Raw genomic sequence first — 23763 nt, forward strand, 5'->3', positions numbered from 1 at the left:
ATGTTAAAATGATCGCGTACATAAAGGCGTTTTTATCTTTTTGAACCGGGTCAGAATCCCGGAAGCGACTAATAGTCCGCGCACTGTGACTCATGGTGTTTCTCATGGAAGTGTTCTCAGCCCTCGACTTTTCAAAGTTGCGATGGGAGCTCTTCCAAAATGACTGGAACAACCGGGACCATTTCCCGTACAAATTTTCATCAGCGCAAATGACGTGGCCCTGTGGTGCTTTGGACCGACTCGACGAGCAAGAAAAAATCGAGCGACAGCTCCAAGAGGCGCTGAAAGAGACACTAATGGATATTTATGCTCGCCGAGGTCTTTATTTGCACACGACCTATAAGAGCCCAACTACCCAATCCACAATTTGCGACTCGAATGTCGTTTTCTTTCAGCCCCAAAACAGCCGGTCGAGAATTGACCGGCTTCAGTTGCGCTCTCTCTCTTTTTCATGATCACGTGGCGTTCAACCTATACGTACCAAATATATTCAGTCGTGGGTCATTTAAAAGAAAAGAATCTGAACCTTCTTTTTTTTTTTTGTCTTAAAGAAGTTGCAAATATGTTGAAAAAATATTGCACAGGTCACAGGAAGTACCCGTACACGTCATTTTTAATGGATCCAAGGCGACGTACCGCGGGCTAGACGCCGCGGTGGCGGCGCACCACGGACCAACGTTGCGACGGACTGGGGCCGCTACTTCGGAAATGTCGTTTGTGGTACCGGCCAATCGATTATCAAGCGCAGAACAGCGAGCGGAAAAGGGGGGGGGGAGCGCGATTAGGTGTAGCCGCGTGACTTCCTGTCATGAGCTTCCGTGCTCATGTTTCAGTCTTGCTTGCGAGCAGTTCAGTTTCTTGGCTTAATTAAAAGCATATGTGACTCTGCAGCAAAATATCGATTGAGTAGTCTCCTGACCCCATTTTAATTCTCCTGGCAAAAATAAGAAGATATTTTTTTTAGGTTATGGAAGGACTCGGCGCCTGACACTTTCTGTCGAGAAAACAACAGCACTGCTCTACCGCCCCAGACGGCATGCACCAGAACGATCGCTGCAGCTCAAACTGTCTGACTCGCCGATTCAAAGACTAAAAACTCACAAATATATTGGTCTCTTGATAGATGACCGGGTGACCTGGAGACCGGAAGTTCGTAAAGTGCTTTCCAAGAACCACAGCCTCCTCGAAGTTCTCTAATGCTTTCGGGGTCATTCGTGGGGAACCGCGCAACGAGCGCTGCTGAAGTTATATCACGGTCTCTTCCTCTTTCGACCTCACTACACTCTTTCATTCCTCACCATCGGCCGAGCACAACAACGAGAAATCGAAACATTCCACAGGGTTGCACTAAGGATGTGTCTCGGTCTTCCCCGATACACTGTAAATGTTACCGCTCCAGTTGCCGCCGAGGACTGGCCTGTCGTTTTTCGGGATGCTGAACGGGCCAACCATCACCTCGCACGAAATCGTGGTGTTTCATCACATTGCTTTCACACCTTCTTGACCGCCCAAACTCCGCTTTGCTTATTTGGCAAGGCAATTTGAAGCATTAGTTGCACCACCGGAATACACCCCTCAACTTCCAGAGAAACAAGTAGAACTACCACTAGACATCAGAGAAACTATTTCTCATATGGACAGCAACGCCGCAGTTTCTGGAATGGATGCACGCCTACTAGCACAAGTTCTCTGCACTGTGCATGCAGGTTGGACCTAAGTACCGACGGAACTAATGGCCCAGCTACTGGAACTGCCACAACAGCTGTCTTCAGCTCTTCTCAAAATCTTTATCTAGCAAACAGATTAAACTTCGCCATAATTTCGACAGAAGCGGAGTTGGCGGCCATTTGGAGGGATCTGGATTCACTTGTGACAACAGCGGCACCGAGCGGAGCAGTTATCATGACGAATTCCAGATTAGCCCTTCGCCTTCTTTAAGACCTCGGATCCGGCACCTCATTACTTGCAACAGCAGTAACAGCTGCAAGATTGGCTGAAAGAATGGGCTGACTGCTTATTATTTAGTGTCTGCCTGCACACCTACTAGAATCACGGGAAACGAAAAGGTTGATGTCCTAGCTGCCGAGGCCCATCAGCTTGATACACCCACTACCTCTCTTCGCCGAGAAAACGAGGCAAGGCGGCTCATACTCAACTTCTACCGTAATCGCCACCCACACCAGGGAATAGCCGACGCACGCTCTCCTCTGGCGATTTCCATGCAAGTTTCCAGAAGAGGAAGCGCCGATGTTGCATCGCCTTAGGGAAAACTGCGCTAACACAAGATCGACCTTGCACTAAAGTTGAAGCTTGGGCGAGTTGGTACGACATGCTTCAGAAAATGAAAACAGCACGAAGAACGACGGACCAGATAAAGGAAAATACGGAAAGAGCTCTCTCTGTGTCTTCCTTCGTCCGATCGATCATTTTTCGCGATGTTTTCATCTTCTGAAGTCGACCTCGCACAAGCGTCAACAGGTCAGTGATCCAACCTGCCAACACTGCGAAGCCCGCGGGAGAACATCAAACACGTCTTTTCTACTGCAAAGAGTACGAGGAAAAGCGCAAAGTTTTGTTTAATTGCTATGCCTCAAGTGGTCAGATGCAACAAGTCGACTCGCCGACAAAACCTGCCAATACCTTCTGAACTATTTACAAGAAACGGGTTTCGCTGTTCGTCTCTAAACGTTTCGCCCTAAAGCTCGAGTGCCCCCGAGAAATCGTTAAGCCTGCGAAAGTCCACGCACATTAATCTATATTTTAATTCAATTTTCACCATCTCTATTCGCCGCCTTCCGGCTTTCACATAATCCCAAGCCAGGTAGCGACTCGCCCCATAGAAGAGGAAAACATCTCTCCCGGCTGTTCCCCCTTTTCCCTGGACCTCAAAACACCAAACCAAACCAAGAATATAAAATTGAGAAATACTCGGCAATAAAACCTTTGTTTGAATCCCAGGACCTATATTCACATTGAGTATAACGTGGGCTGCGCTCTCGTACATGCGTACATGCTTGAGCATGTTGTTTAAAATGCTAATAAAGAATGGGCAATCAGCTTCTGTATTCTTTAAAACAAAACGCCAATAATCAATCAGAGAGTTGTGAAACTGTTGTACATGTGATCACACATCAAAAAGCTCAGTGAAAGGCTGAATCGCAGTCAATGTTGCCTTAAACAAAGGTACGTATGCGCGTGAATGTAAGGAGTATTACTGAAGGATAGGGAGACTGGTTGAATTCCGTGATCCCTGACGCCTGATTTGGCACGAAGCTATTTTTATTGGCTCCTTTCCTGTGAGAGTGCATCGGTTCCCAACCTTGTTACAAATTAAGTTCACTCAATGTGGTACCAGATAAATGTAATTCCTATTGACGCACAGTATGAATGGCTTCGTTCATTTCAGCTTACCTGCTATTCAGACGCCTTTTTTGTGTTGCTAATTATCCGCACGAGTTATCCCCAAACGTGTATGGCCTGTCACAAGCTGAGAATTATGTGAAAGCTACGCCACCAGAACGCTCCGGTTGCCTGCCGCCGGTCTTTGGCTACTCGTGTGATGAAGTATTATCAAAGGCAGAAAACCCGATAGCATTTAGTGAATTCTTAGCTTGTCACCAACTTCAGCGTCGGCTTCCCGATGCACTCACCGCGAGGAATTGTGATGGCTAATGGCTGTTCTGAAACAAGACGTATGGTGCCTTATCAAACAGCTTTCCGAAGCCCGCTGAAATACGCCTAGTAAGCTGTAGTATCTGCAACAAGGTAGAGGGGCTTGAAGCGATTCACTGGTATCTCGTTTACTGTTCACCAGGCTGCCACCATGTTGTACAATTTTGACCATTAGACACTTGACTGTACGAAATGCTGAGGCTTTTGGCCGAACTTGGCAGAAATTTGTATTGCGATCACTGTCTAACTCCGATAAAAACCGAAAATACAACGCCGTGGCTGACGGCATCTAGCGGAGGCAGTGCGAAGCTGTCCTAGCTTTTGATGTAAAAGCACATTTTGGACTTAAAACAAACGAAACATAACTTATCTTGTCGATACTGTTATTAAAGATCAAAAAGCAATTATTTGTGCGCGGTACTTCGTCAAGAAATCTAGACGTAAAACTAAAAGGTCAAGTGTCTAGTGGCCAAAAATGTGAAACATGGCGGCGGTCAATTGGGGGTCACTTTCAGCAGCCAGTTTATCGCTCTAAGGCCCTCTACCTTGTTGAGTATCTGACAGTTTAAGAAGCTCAAAGCGTGGTGAGTCCTGATCATCTTATTATTTTTCCGCATCCAATAAGACAGCTCCATCGGCTGATAAGAGCTCTGAATAACCAACCAGGAAGAAATTTGAGTGAACATAATAACCTACGACCGTCGTTTCGTTATCTCTCAGTTACTGTAGTCTAGCAACCTTGTCCCAGTTAGCCCCAGTGCAAAAACAAGAACAACAAAAAAACAAAACATAGTGTATACTACACGCCGTCGAAATTCCTTTTTATCGCACAAGTCAGAGCGACTCAGTGTTGGGATAATTTTAAGTTCGCGGCCGGATGAGCAGATCACGGCGCGTTTCCGGCGCTCCTTTGGGCAGTCGAGCGTGAAGCTGTCGACGCGGTAGCGACGGAAACCCAGTTTTGACAGGTCCGTAGGCGTGCACGAGCTGGGTGACCCGAACCCTCTCCCGGTGCTCCTTGCATCTCTAGATTTCGATTACGACTAGAGAGAAGGAATATAGTTGAGTACGAACATGCGGCGAACGACCAGCCTGTAGTGTTTAATGCGATATACACATACATTACGGTGGAGGTCAAATAAATTACGGTCTTTTTTATATTCTTACAATAAATGCTTAGTGCGAAGGATGAATGTACCTATACCTACTCTTATAATGTGCACTGTTTGTAAAACAAAGATACGTGCGTATGGTATACATTTTCAACAGTGAGCTCGAATGCACCGTCATTCTGATTGCCCCTATGGGTTCACCTCTAAACAAAGGAGAGATATTTCCTTCTCAAGCAATAATGCTATCTGCGTGGCGACACTGAACATGGCGTTTCTTTAGTGCCGAGCGTTAGTTAAAATTTTACCCGAATAATTGCTGCTCTTTAGTCTATTAATTAACTCATTAATCGTTTGTGTTGACCTTCAGTCAAAATATCTCAAAAAGTGTAAAAAAAACTCCACAATCGTTTACTACTTTTATTAAATGATTTTTAATGTTAATTTAACCTTACAATCGCTCTGAACTCTGGCTGAGAGCCATATATAATGCTGAAGAGAGGTACCTTGAAAGACAACAGTGCTGCCTCCTAAAATGAAAATATGAGCGCAAACTAATACAACAGACATTTTTCTTTCCCCGCGAAGTTTAGCACCTGCCCAACGGATTAACCAGGCGCCAAGTCATTATATATTGCACTCACTCCACATACCTTCAAACGCTTTCCTGACGTTTCCCCACGCAAAAAGTCCCACTTTAGAAAAACCCCACCGAAAACGTCATTTGTCCCAGTGTCAAAAACGGTGTCGTCAAAAAAAGAAAAACGCTGTTATTGTCAATTTATAAGAACAATTTAACGTAAGAGGAAAATGCGTGACTTTTTAACGGTAACGGTAACGCTTTCCTGTTATTTTGAGGTAACATAGCTCGGTAACGCGTTACTTTATTTTGCAAGTTAAGTCAGTCCTTTTTTTTTTTCGGTAACGCCTACAACCCTGTTCAGAACCCTAGTCCAGGTTTATTACTCCACAGACCTAACAGAAGACGTTCTAGTCGGACCACTCCACACTATATGCACTTGCCACCATTAAGAACGGTACCAGCTGGATAGCTTTAGAGAATGCAAACCAATACTTGTCCTTTCTCCCCAAATGAATATTCCTTGGGAACAGTGGATTACTCGAGTAATATCCGCACTGTTTTATGAAGAAAACCTAAAGGTTCGCTTTTCTGCGGAGCACGCAGATTTCCAATCACCGCGATTGACAGCATGATTCCAGCTGTTTACAGGACAGAGATAATGTTTTCTTGCAAAGATACCACCTGTGAAGATTGCATTTGTATGGAAAATCGTGTTCTCGATCTGGTTATTCGCTATGTTATTTATGCGCAACGCAATTATTGGCTGTATATGTGTTCTGTGGAAAAGTAGACAGAACGGCCTTGTTCATGAATAGTGTGACTATTACTCGAGTAAATATGGTACTCGCCTCTTCCCTAGTGCAAAACGTGTGACCCCCCTTGACCTCTGGGTGAGCGACCAACTAGCGCTACTCATATACGGTTTACCAAAACAATGTCGTCTTCATTGTCCACAGCCGAAAAAGAACAGCTTCCTACTCTTCTTCAAACTTTCCGGGATGTGCCTGATCCCATACGATCCGATAGCGGCATATGCTTAACTACCGAAAACAGTATTTGCACAGGAACTAACAACGTCCGACAGCGACAATACTGCGTGTCTCAAGCCGAACGTATGATCATCGAGACCTATGTGACCGATATGCCTCCCAATGGTGTTATTGGACTAACATCTAGATCCTCGTCATCGCTTGTTCTTCTTGTCAAGAAGAAAGATTGAACATTTCGGCCCTGCTATGATTACCGACGCGTTAACAAACTAACCCGCAAGGACGTTTACTTCCTACCTTGTGGAGATGACGCCCTTGATTCCCTTTCGGTTTCCTTTTTTTTTTTTTTCATCTCTAGACACGCGTTCTGATTATTGGAAAACTGCAGTGGCTGAGCAGGACAAAACAAAGACTGCATTTGCCACACCAGATGGATTTTACGAATTTAACGTAATGCATTCTTATGTAACGCGCCAGCCACGTTTGAGTGCAGGATTGACTCGCTTCTTCGCGGTCTAAAATAAAAAAAACGTGCCTGTGCTACCTTGACGACATTATCGTCTTCTCCGCAACTTTTCAAGAACATCTCCATTGTCTCTTTGAAGTTTTTGTATGCCTTCGCGACGTTGATTTGAAACTCAGCACCGGGAAATGCCATTTTGCATCCAACGAAGTCAAAGTTCTCGGCCATTCCGTAAACAGCTTAGGTGTGCTCCCCGGCGCTGACAAAATTCGTGCTGGTATACCTAGATTTTCCAGTGCACAACACCATAAAGCAGCCCCCGAGCTTCATAGAACTTTTTTCCTATTTTCGCCGATTCATTCGTGGGTTCGTAACGACTGCTAGTCCTCTCCACAGGTTACTGCAGAAAGGTGTCCCGCTCCTCTGGTCGTCGGACTGTCAAAATACCTTCAGATCATTACAGCCTTCATTAACCACACCACCCATCCTTCGCCATTTCGATCCAACCGCAAAGACAATTATTCATATTGACGTCAGCAGAATTAGTATAGGACCAGTATTATTGCAAAGCCCCGTCCAATTCACTAATCAGCAGGTTATAGCTTACGCTGGTCGGACCCTAACCAAAGCGGAAAGGAATTATTCCACAACAGAACGCGAAGTTTCGCGGTCGTGCGGACCGTTGTAAAATTTTTTTCTTACCACTAGGGACGCTAATTCGAAGTTGTGACAGACCAGCAAGCACTTTGTTGGTTACAGTCACCAAAAGAACCCTTTTAGCCATCTCGCACGATGGGGCCTCAAACTCCAGTAGTACCATTTTAATACCATATTCAAGAGTGGCCGTAAACACGAAGATGCAGATGCTTTATCCCGGTGTCCTCTTCCACCTGATCATGTTGATACAATTCACTCCGAAAATGAGTCCTCCGACACGATCGCTCCGATATCCTACGAGGCTTTTCCAATCGACCAGCGTGTGGACTTTTGAATACACAGTATATTGACTTCGTCAACTGCACACAACATTTTGCAGTTTTTTGACGGGATGCTGTTCCGCTGCAGCTTTGACCCTGACGCTCACCTGTTGTTGCTCGTTCTTCCCCAACACCTTTGAACTGAAGTATCACAAAATTTCCACGATAACCCTGCTGCCAGTCATTTGGAATTCCTGAAGACCTATAGAGTGAAAAATAGACCTTATTGGCCCGGTCTTTACCGCTCTGTGTTTAAATTTGTCTGAAGTACTCTGAAGTGTCAACTTCGCAAACAGTCAACCTCATCCCCTGCTGGACTACTTCAACCCCTACCTCGACCCAATTTGCCCTTTGAGGTTCTGGGAATTGACCTTTTTGGGCTACTTCCCCTCTCCGTTTCATCAAATCGCTGGATCATAGTGGCCATTGAACACTTAACTTGCTACGTAGAAAAAAAAGCCCTTCCCGATGGCACCGCCCAAAAAATATCCAACTTCCTATACTGCATTAAGTAGTTTTACGGCACGGCGTACCACGAACCATCATCAGCGATTGGGGCCGTTCGTTCTTCACCGCAACAGTACAAGCACTACTCACTAGCTTCATTGTCACCCATCACACCAACGACACATTTTTATACTCAAACAAACGGGCTCGCTGAAAGATTTCGTTACACACTTGCTGACATGTAGTTATATACGTGTCCGAAGACCACAGCAATTGGGATGGAATTTTACCCTTTATAACATTTGCCTAAAACAGCGCTATCCCGAGTACAAAAAGCTTTTCCCATTTCACCGTCTTTATGGTCACGACGCTCGACACTGTTCTCCCTGCAGATCGTCATGACAACTCGAATGCCCTCATCAGCGATATAATCGCACGCACCTCAGCCTGCCATCGACTGGCGCGATTTCGCACGCTGGACCACCAAGAATACGCCAAGCAATGGTACGATGCCCATCACAGCGATGTCTAATACGATCCAGGCGACTACGTCCTCGTTGCATTTCCACTGCGCTAAGTCGGCAGGTGTACCAAATTCCTTCCACGCGTGGATCCTACCGCATTGTGCAACAAACCTCTCCAGTCAACGATGCCCTCACCACTCCCACGAAAGAACGGTCTCTGCAAAGTTCAAACGGACATTGTCCAAGTGTCCTGACTCAAGGCCACGACGGCCTTCACCCAGGGAGGGGCGATGGCAGAAGTGGCGCGGTGAGTGCGCGCCGAACAAGCCAGTGACATATATACTACTCCAAAACGCGGATGATTAGATTATCATCGCGTTCCGCCACTGCCAGCTTTGCGCCTGCTTCACGACTGGTAACTTTGTTGCGCCCCCAAGTTTCCCACGAGCTTGAAGTCGTTCTAAAAAGAGTTGATTTAGTGGTTTTCGATGACGCTCGCTAAGTTTCTATATATAACCATATGTCTATTTTCATTAATTAAAAAGTTAATTCCCGAATTTAACAAATTAGCCGACTGATGGCAAACATTATCCACCCATATAATGTACCCCTGGCCGTATAACTCACCTGCACAAACCGCATCAGTGTAACTTTCGCGGCTTTTTTAAACAAATATGTGAAACTTAGAAAAACACCCTATATATATATAAGGGTGAAAACAAAGTTTGTTTGATTATATGAGCAGGAAGAAAGTTAAGCACGAAGTAGGTGTACAATTAAAACACTGAAAGTATATTCAAACCAAAAAAACTTCGATATAAACATAGAAATTGAAGCGCGCGTAAAGGGATATAAAATATAATAAAACAAGTTTACACGCAATAAATTAGTGCAAACGATTATTGGAAAAATAAAAAAAGGGGGCTTAGCACGTAGGCGTCGACGTTTCAGCAGTGGCATTGCCTTCTTCTGTACTGTCCGCAAAGCCCACTTTTTCATTTTTCTTCTAATCTTGGGGCACCAATTTCTTCATGTAAGCTTATTTATGCACCCTTTTCTAGAACGAAAGAAGGTGCAGGTCTGTGCACCTTCCTTCGTTTTACACAGATTTTTTTATGTAAACTCCTAAAACAGACTTCAAATTTTACAAGAGAGAAACTCCAAAAACAGGGAATCCTACTTATAGCTATGGCTAAACATCTCAATAAAAAAATAAATATATATATATATATATATAGCAGAAACTACATCAGCGATGTTTTATCTGAGAAAACTAATGTGAAGACTCTGGTTAGGGGCTGCACACACACCGCCGTCGTAGTCCGACGTCGAGGAGAGACAGTACCCAGCACTAGTTCCGGCACATGTAGTTTTATCTAAACTCAGCTTGAGTGCGCGACACAGACAGCTACAAAACACTTTCCTCGTCCGAAGGCTTGCGATGGCTAACCGCCCTTTTTTCCGTCCCCCTTCTTCTTCCTTTTCTTTCTCTGCTGGCATCGAGGCGAGGATTCTTCGTAATCTGGCGCGAACGCCACGGTAGGACACACACACACACACACACACACACACACACGTGGCCGCACGCATAGCACCGAATGAGTGGGGAATACATTGCGTCACGCTACGTTCGTCAACAAACTACTCAGACGCAAATTTAACCCTGGAGCGAGGGGACAAAAAAAAAACCCGGGAAGACAGAAAACGGAGTTTCGTGTCTGTCCGTTCTTTTTTTTTTTTTTTTTTTTTTGCCCCCCGCTCCAGGGTTACTAAGTTTATCCTTAATCAGCTTGCCTGCCTACTTGCTTTAACTTTCAAGCGAATTTCCGCTCTCAAGAGTCCGACATACCGAGTCGTTTACAACATAAGAACTGCAGGAGAGATTCCACTCCCGAATTCCCAATACTAAATGTCGTTAGTATGCCACTCATATAAACGCACAATTTTTGTGACGACACAGAAAAAGAGAGGGCACCCGTCAACGCCTTTTTCTAAATTATTCGCCAAGAAAAAAAAAAGAAGAAGAAAATGAAAGACGTTTACCATCCCCTGTAACGCCGAATTAGAGCGCAGCTCTTGAGGAGGAAGAGGGGAAGGTACGGAGAGGAAGGTATGTCCCTCCTCGTCATCCGTACCCTTCCCTCCTGCTTTCCTGCTCCCCTCCCATTTAGAGAGAAATTTTCGCTAAATTCTCCGCTAAATTAAGCGGAAAAATGTTTCCTCTAAATTTCGCGTGGAAGTTTTTCCGCTAAATTTCGCGGGGAATTTTATCCATAATACAACGTGCGGTGACGTCACGAGTGACGTCGCTGGTGACCATCGTGACGTCACACGTGACATCACGTATGACGTCAACATGGCAAACGTCCCATAATGCACCGCGCGGTTACGCTGACCCCGACGCCGCTCAAGCCGGCAACGGGCGCCTAAGAGCTGCGCTCTAAAAAGCTTCTGTGGTAATACGCTCCTCGTATTGCATTAAAAGCGACGTATTATTTTTGTGAGATGAGTGTAGTAATCACCGGCGGCCATTGCTAGGTCTGTTTTCGCTACTAAGCGCGAGGTTACGGATGAGCTTCCACAGCGCTTCCGCAAAGGGCGTCCCGCACATCCAAGATTTTAGTTCTTAGAATATATGTGAAGGTCCGTTATGAGTATTATACGTTGTGAACACCGTACTCAAAGAAGGCGCAGAGTGAGCACCACTAATGCGGTGGCTTTAAAGGGACACTGACGGAATATTTATGCTCGCCAATTTTTTTTTTTTTTATTTGTACATGACATATGAGAGCCCAACTACCCAGAACGCAATTTGCGACTCGAAATTCCTTTTCTTTCCACCCGAAAATCGCCGATGGAGAACCAGCCGATTTGAGTCGCGCTCACTCTTTTCCCCGTTGTCATTGCCGTTCTTTTTGGTTCAGACACAAACCGGATATAAATAATGTCGTGGGTCATCGAAGGCACACACTCAATACTTAATATAGAAAAAAACGACGCACATTTTTTGTGACTTCTCAAAAGCTGTAAATACGTTGATTGAAAAGAAAAAAGGATAAGAGTTGCAAAGAGAACCCGAAGCACTCTGTGCATTCTCCTGGTAATTTTCGATATGGCGTCGCATTGCGGGATTTGCGGCCTTTACGGCTAAAGAAAGCGGACTCAGCGATGGCAGCGGGCGACGGGCGTGGGACCTCTACTTCAAAACTGTTTTTCTCGGTACCGGCGAATCTGTCTAGCTTTGAAAGAGAAACATTTTACCGGTCAAAACTATCAGGATGCATTCCATACGGCACGCCCGTTCACCAGGCTCGTTCGCACGAAGACATCGCCGAGTAGTCGCCCCTTCTCCTGGCTGAAAACATTGCTCGCCTTACGAACAGGAATTGGCAAGAGCTTACAGAACGCGCAAACGTTAAGCACGAAGTGCTCGACTTTTCAGTTTTTTGTGCAACATGCGACGGGCGCATTTTTTCTCTGCTTCACAAAACCGAAAAAACGAATGGCAAAAAAAAAAAAAAAAAATGGAAAAATGCGGTCGGGTGCAGCCACATGACTTCCGGCAACTCTCTCCTTCTCTACATTTGTCTTCCCTCCCCAGTCCAGTTTCCATTTTAATTTCGAGTAGTTGAGTGTTTTTTGTTTTTTTTTAATTCATTAAAAATTAATGTGACACTTCAGCAAAAAATATTTAGTGAGTAGTTCTATCAGACCATAAAAACGCCTAAAAATATAATAATAAAAAAAATTGTTTTTTTTTAGGGGGGGGGTATTAGTGTTCCTTTAAATACCCCCATAAATGTCGGACATTCATTGAGCAAATATGCACCGACTACCATGTCCCCCGACGACAAGGTATAGTTTTACGGTAGAAAAGTATTGTTTTCTTGAAACCTTTAGTTTAGAAAACGTGGTACAAATAAAGGAGGAGTTATGGCAGTTAATGAATTAGTTGAACTGGCAATTTCTCACACGCTATTTGAAATTTCGAGGAAACTATCAAACGTATAATACGCGCGGAATTAAAAAGAAATAACGACGACATTTCACGAGGAGTTTTAAGCGGTGATGTATTTATGGCCTCCATAGGACAGGTATTAAAACTGCGGAATCACTCTGCCTAGAAAGAATACTCGCGAATCTGTATTTTACAGCGTACTCGGAAGAGATATTCCCTTTTATCTATGGAGCTTTGCGAATTAGAGAGGCACATACATTTTTTATATTGAAGAGGTGTTCCTGAATTACCAGGTTCGAAACTACCGTATCACCTTCAGACTGCTCGTCCGAGTGAAACTTCGTCCTCATGCAAAGATGGTTCCACGCTACGCAAATATGTTTTCGTCAAGGTGGAGAACAGATTGAAGGTTATTTAAATGAGAACTTAAAATCAAACTGATTTTACTAGGACTATTCGAGACACACTTCTCACGAAAAAAATTATTCCGAAAGTGCCTTTGTTTACCGGGTGTCCATCAGTTGATGCTTTCATTATGTGCATTTATTCTCTATTTTAATTCAAAAAGTCATCGAGCAAAAAAGGTTTATATCAGGCTAGACACAAGCAAAATGCGGTGTCTCTCTGGGCACATATAGGACTGGTGAGCGGTGTCTTCACGTACGATGTTCACAATTGTACGTCCCTGAATTTCTCTTTTTGTTGTTGTTGTTGTTGTTTTGCGCTTTTGATGCTGCCCGGAGACTGATAATACATTTTTTTATCTCCAGCCGATGGCAGGGACATTGAACACATTGGCACCGTGTGCATAAAGCGGACGGAAGACACACGGCTGAGAGCTTTCAAGAGGTGTAAAAACTGACTGAACTTGACAAGGATTCCATGTATGTAAACCCAAAAGTGACACATATCTCGATTTGCTGGGGTGATTTTATTCTAATACCAAGCAGTTTAAACAAACAAAATTAAAAAATTACCTTATTGAAACTGTAATTCGAAATATATAATTAAATTCAGAGTAATTATTTTTCTCTCACTGATGCTTTCATTGACTGGGTGGATTGAAGAATCAACCTGCCATGTTAAAAAAGACATCTAGTGAGAAAAAATACAATTTTAAGATAAAAATACGTAAATCTTAAATTTGAGTTTAACCCAACCAATCTGATCAATTGAATAAAACAACTTTTTTTCATCTATATCTCTGTCTGAATATTAGCTATTAAGTGATTGATGGTTGTAAATACCAGTTTGAATCGCACTGGTTTAATATTATACCCAAATCAAAACATAGTGCACCTTCCTGAGGTTGGACACTTTACTGGAATCCATATAGATTAATTACGTTAATACAGGTACTGTTTGGCAGTGTTCATTTTAAACAAGAAGAAATAAATCTTAAAATCATGACAGAGAATAATTTTCATTCTACCGCCGCCCTTGCGTCTCCCCTGCGGAACTAATCATAAATACCAATGGAATGTTCTCGCAACCATGGTTGTAAAGTACACAAATACAAGTACTTTAATTTGGTATCTAGCAGGGGTGGGAAATATTACGAATTCAATTTTCTAAAATACGTTTTTAAAAAACATAGAATATTTTTTGTTGCGTATTCAACTACATATTATGGGATGAATTTATCGAACGAATTTAAATAAAAGAAGTTTCGAAAATATTTGTATTTCAAATACTGCCATAATACAATTTTGTGCACTCCTCTCCGCCATCAAATAAGATTTTGGGCGCCCTTCTTTGCGATGGGATTCTTAGAAAACCCATAAAGCTTGCTGCGCAAAGCGCAGCAAGTATTGTACCCGCCTACCATACGCCAAATAACATTTATTTTTTAAAGTCGTCACTTTCTTTTTAAGCACTTAATTCTTGGTACGCTCACTAAGTATAGTTTTGGCAGCGTAGGAAAAGCTGCCGGAGCCCTGACAACGTAATATATAAGCATTGGCTCATAGTGTAATATTTTGTAAATTACTCTTATTGAGTTCCTCAAAGGCGTAAGGAAGCCACCTCAGTACCTTTTGTCCCATTTTAAAGGCTGCTAGAACATCAGTGACGCAATAATTACCGTAAAAATATATTTCTTATTCGTTATTCATAGCGCAATACTTCTGGAGTGAAAAGGTGGCTTTGAAGTATTTGTATCCGAGTATATTTGTATGTAGGTATCCAGATATTCAACTCTGCATGGAACATTTTGGCACCTGTAACTGTTTTCTGGGTACTTTGTTAGCGTCACCTTTAGAATCGTGCTGTAGAAACTGACAGGGCCCAGATGCGATAGAGTCCCAAACTTTAGACGGTCGGACACGCTAAAGAAATGCCTGACCTTCTCCTTTCTTGGAGATGAACCAGAAAACCATTCACTGCGAGCTATGAATGCAGCGCACAGAACCACAAGGCAGTGGTTCTCAACCATCGATATTTCGCGGACCCCTTGTGGATCGGTGGAGACAATGGAGGACCCCGTTCGTGGTGAGAGGAGAGAAAAGGCATAGGTAAAATATAGTAATGATATGTAGAAAAAATGTATATAACTAAGGGCTATTGTGAAGTAGACTCCTCTTATTGACATACATACAAGAAAACTCGTCCGAAAAATTTTTTCTCGATCTGAAGAAATACGACTTTTATTGCCGAGCTTGACTGATGAGACAGGGCTTCGTGGAGCCCCATTCGGGAACCGCAGCCATAAGGTAAAAAGATCCAAACAGATTTGCGAAATTTGGTGGGAATACGGCAATGTGAACTAAATTGTCAGGTTCAGTGCGTCAACGCAAATTACGTTTCTGTACCAAGGCGCTTCTTCGATTACAAATACATATGCGCCGAGAAAGTGAGGGAGAGAAGACGACGAGAGTACGTGGAGACGTCAGAATGCCGAGATCTGATTGGAATGCTTAGTGGGTAGACCTAAAGGCTTGTTCACACTGCAGCAAAGAACTAGGACAGAGTCCCACAAAACCGCTTTTTAAGGCTCTTGTGACGACTTACGACTGTGCCGCGCAGCAGTAATGGCGGTCAAGTGGCTGAAAACCCCCTTCTGTTCTACTCGGTCGTAGTTGATCGCTAAAGTGTGAACAAGGCTTTTAAAGCTGGCTGCCTTCATCTCCACTGCACTCGTTGAACGTGTTCGAACGCGGGACGCCCGCGTCCGGCCTTTGGCTCTCGCATTCGAATGCATTCGACGAGTGTAATAGAGACAAAGGCTTTAGGTCTACACACTCCAAAAAAAAGGGTATCACGTTACACCCTTTTGTCCCATATAATGCACCCCAAAACTTCAATTCGACGTACAGCGCACTACAGTCGAACAAATGGCACAAAATTTTACGAGGGGCTTGATAACGGTGCGGTATAACTTATTAAACAGCTAAAGTATGTATCATAGACCACAGAAAGAAAACACTGAGGTTTTGCAGTTGGGCCAAGGAAACCCCGATTAATTTTTTGTAGTCAGTAACACGTACATTATGAAACGGGAACAGCGCGAAAATAAACGAGGGACGACTAGAAGAGGTAGCGACAGCGCCGTGTCTGTCGTTACCTCTTCTACTCGTCCCTCGTTTATTTTCGCGCTGTTACCCTTTCATGATGTCAAACCAACTCGCCCGACTTTATGCGTTGTTACACGTACATGAGCTATTTTAGTAAGTTGTACCACACGGCTATCAAGCCTCTCTTGAAAGTGAGCACCGTCAGATCGACGTCAGTGCCCTGTACGTCGAACTCAAGTTTTGGAGGTGTATGATATGGGACGAAGGGTGTAAGAATACACCCTTTTTTTTTTCTTTCTGAGAGTGTACCGACTAATCATTACAATCATAGCTTGGCGTTTTGACGACTCCGTACACTTTCGTCTCCTTTTCTTTTTTTTTTTCAGTTTCTCAGCGCATTGGATCAGCGATGACGAAAAGAACTTGGTTTCGCCACTCACCGGGCCTGGAAAGTTCGCTTTTCGCGTGTTTCGAAGGAAAGTAAACGCGTGGTCGCTGTTAAGCGTGCGGATTATGGCAGTTCACGTGCTTATCCGAGTACAGCTTACCCCTTAGGGCCACGTATATATTTGGCTCTGTCGCTAATCAAGATGCTTCCGCAGATCGCATTGGGCAGTTTTTGAAATGCTCTGCAGGATAGTTCACGCGTAACCCTTGTTAAAGATTGAGAAAGATGAAAAATTGATTTTTTTAAATAGATTGATCATCTTGACAACGGGGTACGTTACATGTAGATTGCCAAGGTGACCGAGCGCTCTGTATAGCACGCAAGACCCTTCTGAATGGTGCAATTTCAATTTATGGTTATGCTCAACAATCCGTGTTGTAACAATAAATGGACGAATATAAATGACAAAGACAAAAATAAGAAACATATAGTGTGGCTTTAAAGACGCCACAAATTAGATACTCAAATACTCCTCTCCTCCCCCCCTCCCCCTTCCAAGAGACAGCGACAACATCTCGATCGAAAGAGAGTTGTCTCGCTCCAAACCAATCATCTGAAACGTAAAGCTCTGTAACCTTCGCATTAATCAGTCGTCGAACGGAGGTACCGCTCTCTCCGCGCATACGCTCGCGGAATACCTTCGCGTGTATACATACGAGGACGTCCATCCATTTATTTAGTGTCCCGCGCGTGTAACTGCGCGCAAGCGAATAGCAAGGGCTCCGAAGCAACAAAAAAAAAAAAGAAGAAAAAAAAGGGAGCAATACAACACAGATAAGGAATCAAATAAAAAAAGAGAGAGAGGAGGAGGAGATACAGGGAGAGGGAAAGAGACGTATGAGGAACGGTAAGAACAACAAACAAAAAAATAGTCAACATTGCATCAGCATTCCGGCTCGATAGGGCCGCTGGGCGGAGCCAGCAATGTGCGCGCTTATCGCTCCAATATCATCACCTCTACCTGGGCGCATTAAACTGGGACGAGGGCTCCGCGGCGGCGGCACGATAGAGTTCCCTCCGACTGCACGCTCGCGGACAGTCTGTATAGGACCGGGATGGTCACGTGACGCCGTAGGGGCGGTGCGCAGCCCATGCTGACCCCCCTTTTCGACCACCCCTCGATGTCGGCGACTGACCGCCCAGGAGACGTTGACCGTGCGCCGACTACTACGTGTACACGCCGACAATCGAGCTGCGGAAATGCGCGCGTCCTAATCGCCACCAGCGGATTGCAGGGGTCCGAGAGGCTATCGTTATCGGCGGCAGCCGGTGTGTCGTGTGTACAAGGAGGCCAAAGCGACCCTTCTGCGGCAAGGTGAGTAGCTTCATGCTGGGCTCGTGTCGACGTTCATCGGAGTGATGGTGGCGGCTGTGACGAGACGTTAGCACCTCTCCGAGATTTGGACGAGTGTGAGGGGACTAGCAGTTGTCACCACGATGGTTATCCATTATCCGTGCGGCGTATCGGAGGATAAGCCCCAGTGGTCGGATGAACGGGACACTCGTGTGCGAATGGATATGGCATAACTGAGAACTCGTGTGCAAAATGAAACACGCAGAGCGGCGTTACGCTGAAAGAAGCTCCAAGTTTTGATATAGTTTACGTTATGTATATATATTTTTTTTTTTGGCATAATATTGAAGACACCGACTGCAAGTATGTGCGTTGAGGTTTCCAACAGGACATTTTACATATATTATTTTATCATCCATCCAGCTGCGTGGATAGAATTAGGAGAGCGTGTTGGTCTCCTTTTGCGTTCGCATACCAAGAAGATTCTACCTTCAGTTCTCTCTCCCTTTCTTTTTCCCAGGTATGTGATAATTCGCAACCGCCCTACGATTGTTTTTCTTAGTCTATCGCAGTTTTTTTTATTGTTGTTGCTGTTGTTGTTGTACCGTGTTTTGTTAACTATGACGTGGGGGCTTTCTCTCGCAAACCTGGCCATTCACTTAATGTGTATCTTCGAAGATCATACGTTACGACTATGATCAGCTGGTGGAAAGTGCACAAGCACTGTGTTTGGTCGCAGACTTTGTTTTCCAGTTCTTAAATATTGTCCAACACTCAAGTTGAAGAGCCTGATGCTTCGCGACATTCTCATGCGTAATATAAATAAAAAGAAAGACTACACAATATAAAAACGGTTACTTATTTGTCTTTTTATGCGATAACTGTTTACTCACGCACCTATAAATACCGGTCATATTCTTCGGAAACAAGGTGAGTATACCATCGAGACACTTCAGTCAAAGCAAACTGCACCTGTTATTTTCACTTACACACCCATTAAGAATTTCAGACTCCAAGACACCAAGATGTTGAAATCCGCCAAAGAAAAATACTGAACACACAAGTTTAACTCGTACTCAGCTTCTTAACGGGACGGGTGCTTCGAAGAACCTAAAATTGGATGCACCACGAGCACTCTTAGATTCTTTTATTTCATTCTTAGAATACAATAATCGATAACAATACCATTTTTATGAGAAGCACATACTCTATTCTGCAGACATGAACAGCAGATACTCTATCCTGCAGATTTTATGGGCAGCAGATACTCTAACGTCCTTGGTATTGAATCTCCTGAAAATACACCTGAATTTCTTAGAAGACGTTCAAGTTTTAAATTTCCCTTAGCAGCTAAGCTCTGGACACCTTGTATGTAGGTACAAACTATTAGCACCTTAATTGCTGTGCACCTGCATGATCTCTTTACTCATTCATTACGAAATTTGCACTCTTTAGCTAAACCTAGCTTTTGTACCTCTAGACCCTATTCATTCATTAGAGACGCGGAGATCAGGCACCCACAAGCCGAGCCAACTGCACAGAATGAAGATATGACATGATCAGGAAAGATCATACTTTTTCACTTTTAGTTACACAAAACCGAACGAAAAATCTCCTTTCAGAAACAAATGGACTCCGAATAAAAATACTTTTGTAAAGAGCTAGTACACGGTCATAGATAAGAAAAGAGCAATGGCAAAACGAACAGAGGACAAGCGCACACACACACAAAAGACGCCTTTAAGTGAGACTTTTAAAGTTAAAACGCAGCTGTATTTCTATTTCTGCGAGTCTCCTTTATCTGTATAGTTTTCTTAGCTTCCCAAGAAGGCGTGCGGTGTTCTTCCTCTTTTGTTGATTGGACTTTTTCACCCGACGCCCTGCGATGTTTACGGGCGTGGCTTCTGGCGTTGTCAGGCGTTTTGTTGTACCCGAAGGAGACTGTCATAGAAATAAAATTGCACATGTGTTTTGAGGCTTTGTTGTGTTGGCTTATGCGCTCATGTTTACCGTATTTCGTTTTTTTTTTTTTTTTTTTTTTTTTTGTCTTTTTGTTTAAGTGTCAAGACATTTAATTTTTATAAATATCTTCATATTTCGCTCGTTCTCCCACTATCTCTATCTCTTTCTGTCTCTCTCTCTCTCTTGTATCACAGAGCGATGTAATTAAAGGGACCATGAAATGATTTTAAAATCGAGTTTCATCCACCGCACGTCGTAAAAGGTGTGAAAAGAAAACCAAAAACACAAAAATAGGGAGAAAAAAAATTATTTGCTATAGAACTTTTAAAAGAAAATTGGACTCTTTTGCGCCTTCCTTCCTTCGCCTGTTCACTACGATGCATCCGCGGAAATGGAGCACGTCAGCCAAATCCAGGTCGCCTATTGGGTAAGAGCCTACCTCACCAGCACCGCGATCGTAAACAATAAATAGCCGGCGAATGTTTCCTAAAAGTTTTGTTAAATAATATTCAGATCCACATTTTGTAGCATAATTAGAGATGTGTGGCGAAAATTGCCAAATTTGATAATGTTGAGAGCCAAGCGCCATCTATCGTGTGGTAAACGAAGCAACTACTGCGCGTGCGCAGTAGGGCAGGGCCGACAGTTACTTGGGTGGCGGCGACCGCGGCGACCGACGAACGTTTATTTTCTTTGTTTTCCTTCCTCTCAAAACTTTGACTGACTGAACGTTTATTTTTCTACGTGTTCTTCCCGCGCGTGCCGACTTCAAGCAGCAAGAAAACAGTACTTAAAACAGACCACGACGAACAAGAACGCTGGATCCACCGACTCCGACGAAGCGAGCTGCTCAGAATATAGGCCTAGCAGGCATTCCGACTCGGCGCTGCGTTGCTTCGTCGCAAGACCGTCTGCCTACGACCGGCTGGCGTGCTAAATGGAATATGCCCGCGCGACCCTTGTGGACCCTTCCCGTATTATAGTTTGATCACTGACCTCAATTCTAGATTAAGAGGTGAGGTCAATCTCTTCCCCTTGTTTTCCGAGGCAGTGTTGACGAACACTCGTCGAAAAGGGACTCTCGTCGATTCTATCTTGTTTTGTGTGATACAGAGCTGAAATAAACGCCGTATGGATTACCTTGGTAACACGGTATGTACACTTTGTTATTGGTATGCCATTTTTATTCTGACAGAGTGCACGTCACTGTCGAGCTATAACAGTTCGTGGGAGGTATACGTACAACCCCGATCCAACCTTTCTTTACTGAGTGTCGCGTCAGTATCGAGTTGCAATCGTAAAAGAACGGTCCCGAAGCGCTTACAAACAGCGCGAATACAGCACTTCCATCAAGCGCGCGCGTCCGCTCCGAGTGTAAACAGGTATTTACGTGGCTCTTGCTGACACTCGTAGTTCAAACGTATCTTTTTTAACGTCGGCTCGCTCCTGCATCTCCGAGGCCGCGAAAAACGACTGACACGGGCCGGCCCTTCTGTCAACAATGACAGGGTGGTTGACTTCTGGAGTTTTCACCGGAAGACTCGCTGCACTTCCCAACAGGCATACCGGCGTATGGGACTGGTCCCATGCTGTCGCTGTAGCGCAACATATCTCATTGAATTTCGCTCAGCTGCGATGCGGCGATGAGAGGCGCCGATTCAGGAAATACGTCGGTGACATCAGCGCAGTAAAACCTACCGGCGCACCCCAACTCGTTGCCGCTAACACTCCCATTCTCCTACTGCCGAGAGAACTTCCGGTTCCGGAAACGGCCTACGTCACGGCTTGTTTTGCGGTCAGTTGGAGAGAATGAAAAAGTCGATATTTCAATAATTTTTTTGTGTAGAAGTTAATAAACCGAGACGAAAACGGATGCCTGTTCGGCATTCAGTGAACATTGACGGTTTAATGTAAAAGTTATCTGGAAAAAGTAAAAAGGTCATTTCATGGTCCCTTTAAGAATGACGCGAACACTCGGTAGAAAGATGGCTAACCTGTCAAAGAAACGCCTTTTTTCCTCGCTCTAGGTGCCGCAATACTCCGCCACGCGTATCAACATTACAGAGGCCGTAATTTCGGGAGGTAACCGAAACCAGATCCAGCCACGAGAGGTTCAGTGTGCGGTCTATCAGATCAGGCAGACTAAGCGAGCAAAGCCCGACTGGAGGCGGCTCTCCCAAAGCTTTCCCGCGAACTCTTATCGGAAGTTGGGGCATTTTGTTTATGGCTAAACGCTAACAGCTTCGGCAGATGCCACACACAAGGCACGAGCGCGAAGAAACAAAATGCCTGCACTCCTCTTCAGAGTGTTTTTTTGTTTTTTTTTTATATAATTTTTGTTTTCATTATTTCTTTCTTTTCGGGGGATAAATCTTACAGGAAAGCGAAATATATAAGAGCCCCAACAAGACAAAAGTGCTTGATTTTGAACGTTGCCAGGAGACCAGATCACCTCTGTCAGGAAGCATCGAAGTATATGCATGCATGATTGAGAACCGAGATGCTTCATGGACATCTTTGGACGGTTTTATGCGTGTAGCTTACATCTTTAATGTGGAATGCCAGGGGTACAGCTTGCAGGGACTGCCTTTTTGGAAACAAGAGGAGCTCACCGGAGAAAAGATCACCGGGGTTAACTCGTCGGAGGAAACTTCACGCACTTTTGTGCGTGCCCAGAAAAAAGCTCACCAACTTGTTCTCTTTTTATTCAGAGAAGAGCTCACATACTTGAATTTTAATTCAAGGTGGTCATTACCAATTCAATGTTTATTTTATGAACGATTTTTTTTTTATTTCTTTACTGTGTTGAACATTTTAGAGCAGTAGTGCTACAAAAGCTACAAGCGCGTCGAACGCAGTCGGTACACAATTCAATGCACGACGCTACGCTTCAATCATCATTTCGTTTTTAAGTCAACCGTTTTCGCTTGATTGCTGCGGAATTTGATTCTGACGTTACCAAAATAGAAAACATATATTTTTTTTTTATTTCCGGATTGAAATAATTTGGAAATAAATGCGTATTTTATTAAAATAAATGCTGAAGCGCTAAGATTTGGCTTGCTGCGTCGGCTACTGCCTGAAAGGTAATTCAATATACGTATAACAGTGTAAGAAGTACTGAAGCTGCAGCAAGACTTCTACACTGGCTATGTTCCCCCCGGATTTCTCGTTTTATATATTTTTATTTTTGTTGTGTAGCCAAAGACGTTATATAAGCCACAATTAAAAAAAAAAGAAACTATATCCTTGGGAAGCGCCAAAAGAAAATCTCGTATGCGTTCATCCTTTTCACATGCTTCGTTGAGTGGGCGTATTTCAGTTGAGTGAACGCATTTCGGTTGAGTGAACGCTCGGTTCACACATTCGTAGGTGGGCTTTTCTTCTCATCCGCCAATTTTGCAGGGAGCCCTTTTCCTGCGAGCATTTTCTCCGCAGAGCTTATCTCTGGTGAGCTTTTCTTCAGTTAGCTTTTCTCCGCCACTTTATTTGTGCTGCTTTTGTTGTTTTATGTCTTAGTTCCTCGAAAACAACAAAATTGATGAAGCACCTGGGACTTTATGGACTGACATTCTCAGATGAAAATGAAAAAGAAAACAATTACGTTATAACTTGGCGAATTTGTTTAGTATAGGGAGTATTCACTGGCGGCCATATCCATGTGCGCTGCTGCTGAGCGCGTGCTGACGGCGAGCTTCCGCAGTCCTTTTGGAGCGTGCATTTAGCACCATCAAGGTTGCCGGTCTTTGCAGGCTATTAATGTGAGCTCGTTCTGAGCATGCGCACTAAACAACGCCCTCAAATATGACGTCCAGTGAATACCTCCTGTTGTAAGATACATGTAGTCAACCCAACTCTCCAGTGACACCGAGCAATCTCGAAATA

Source organism: Ixodes scapularis, unplaced genomic scaffold (genome assembly GCF_016920785.2).
Source record: "Ixodes scapularis isolate PalLabHiFi unplaced genomic scaffold, ASM1692078v2 PGA_scaffold2__306_contigs__length_199485367, whole genome shotgun sequence".
Taxonomy (NCBI): domain Eukaryota; kingdom Metazoa; phylum Arthropoda; class Arachnida; order Ixodida; family Ixodidae; genus Ixodes; species Ixodes scapularis.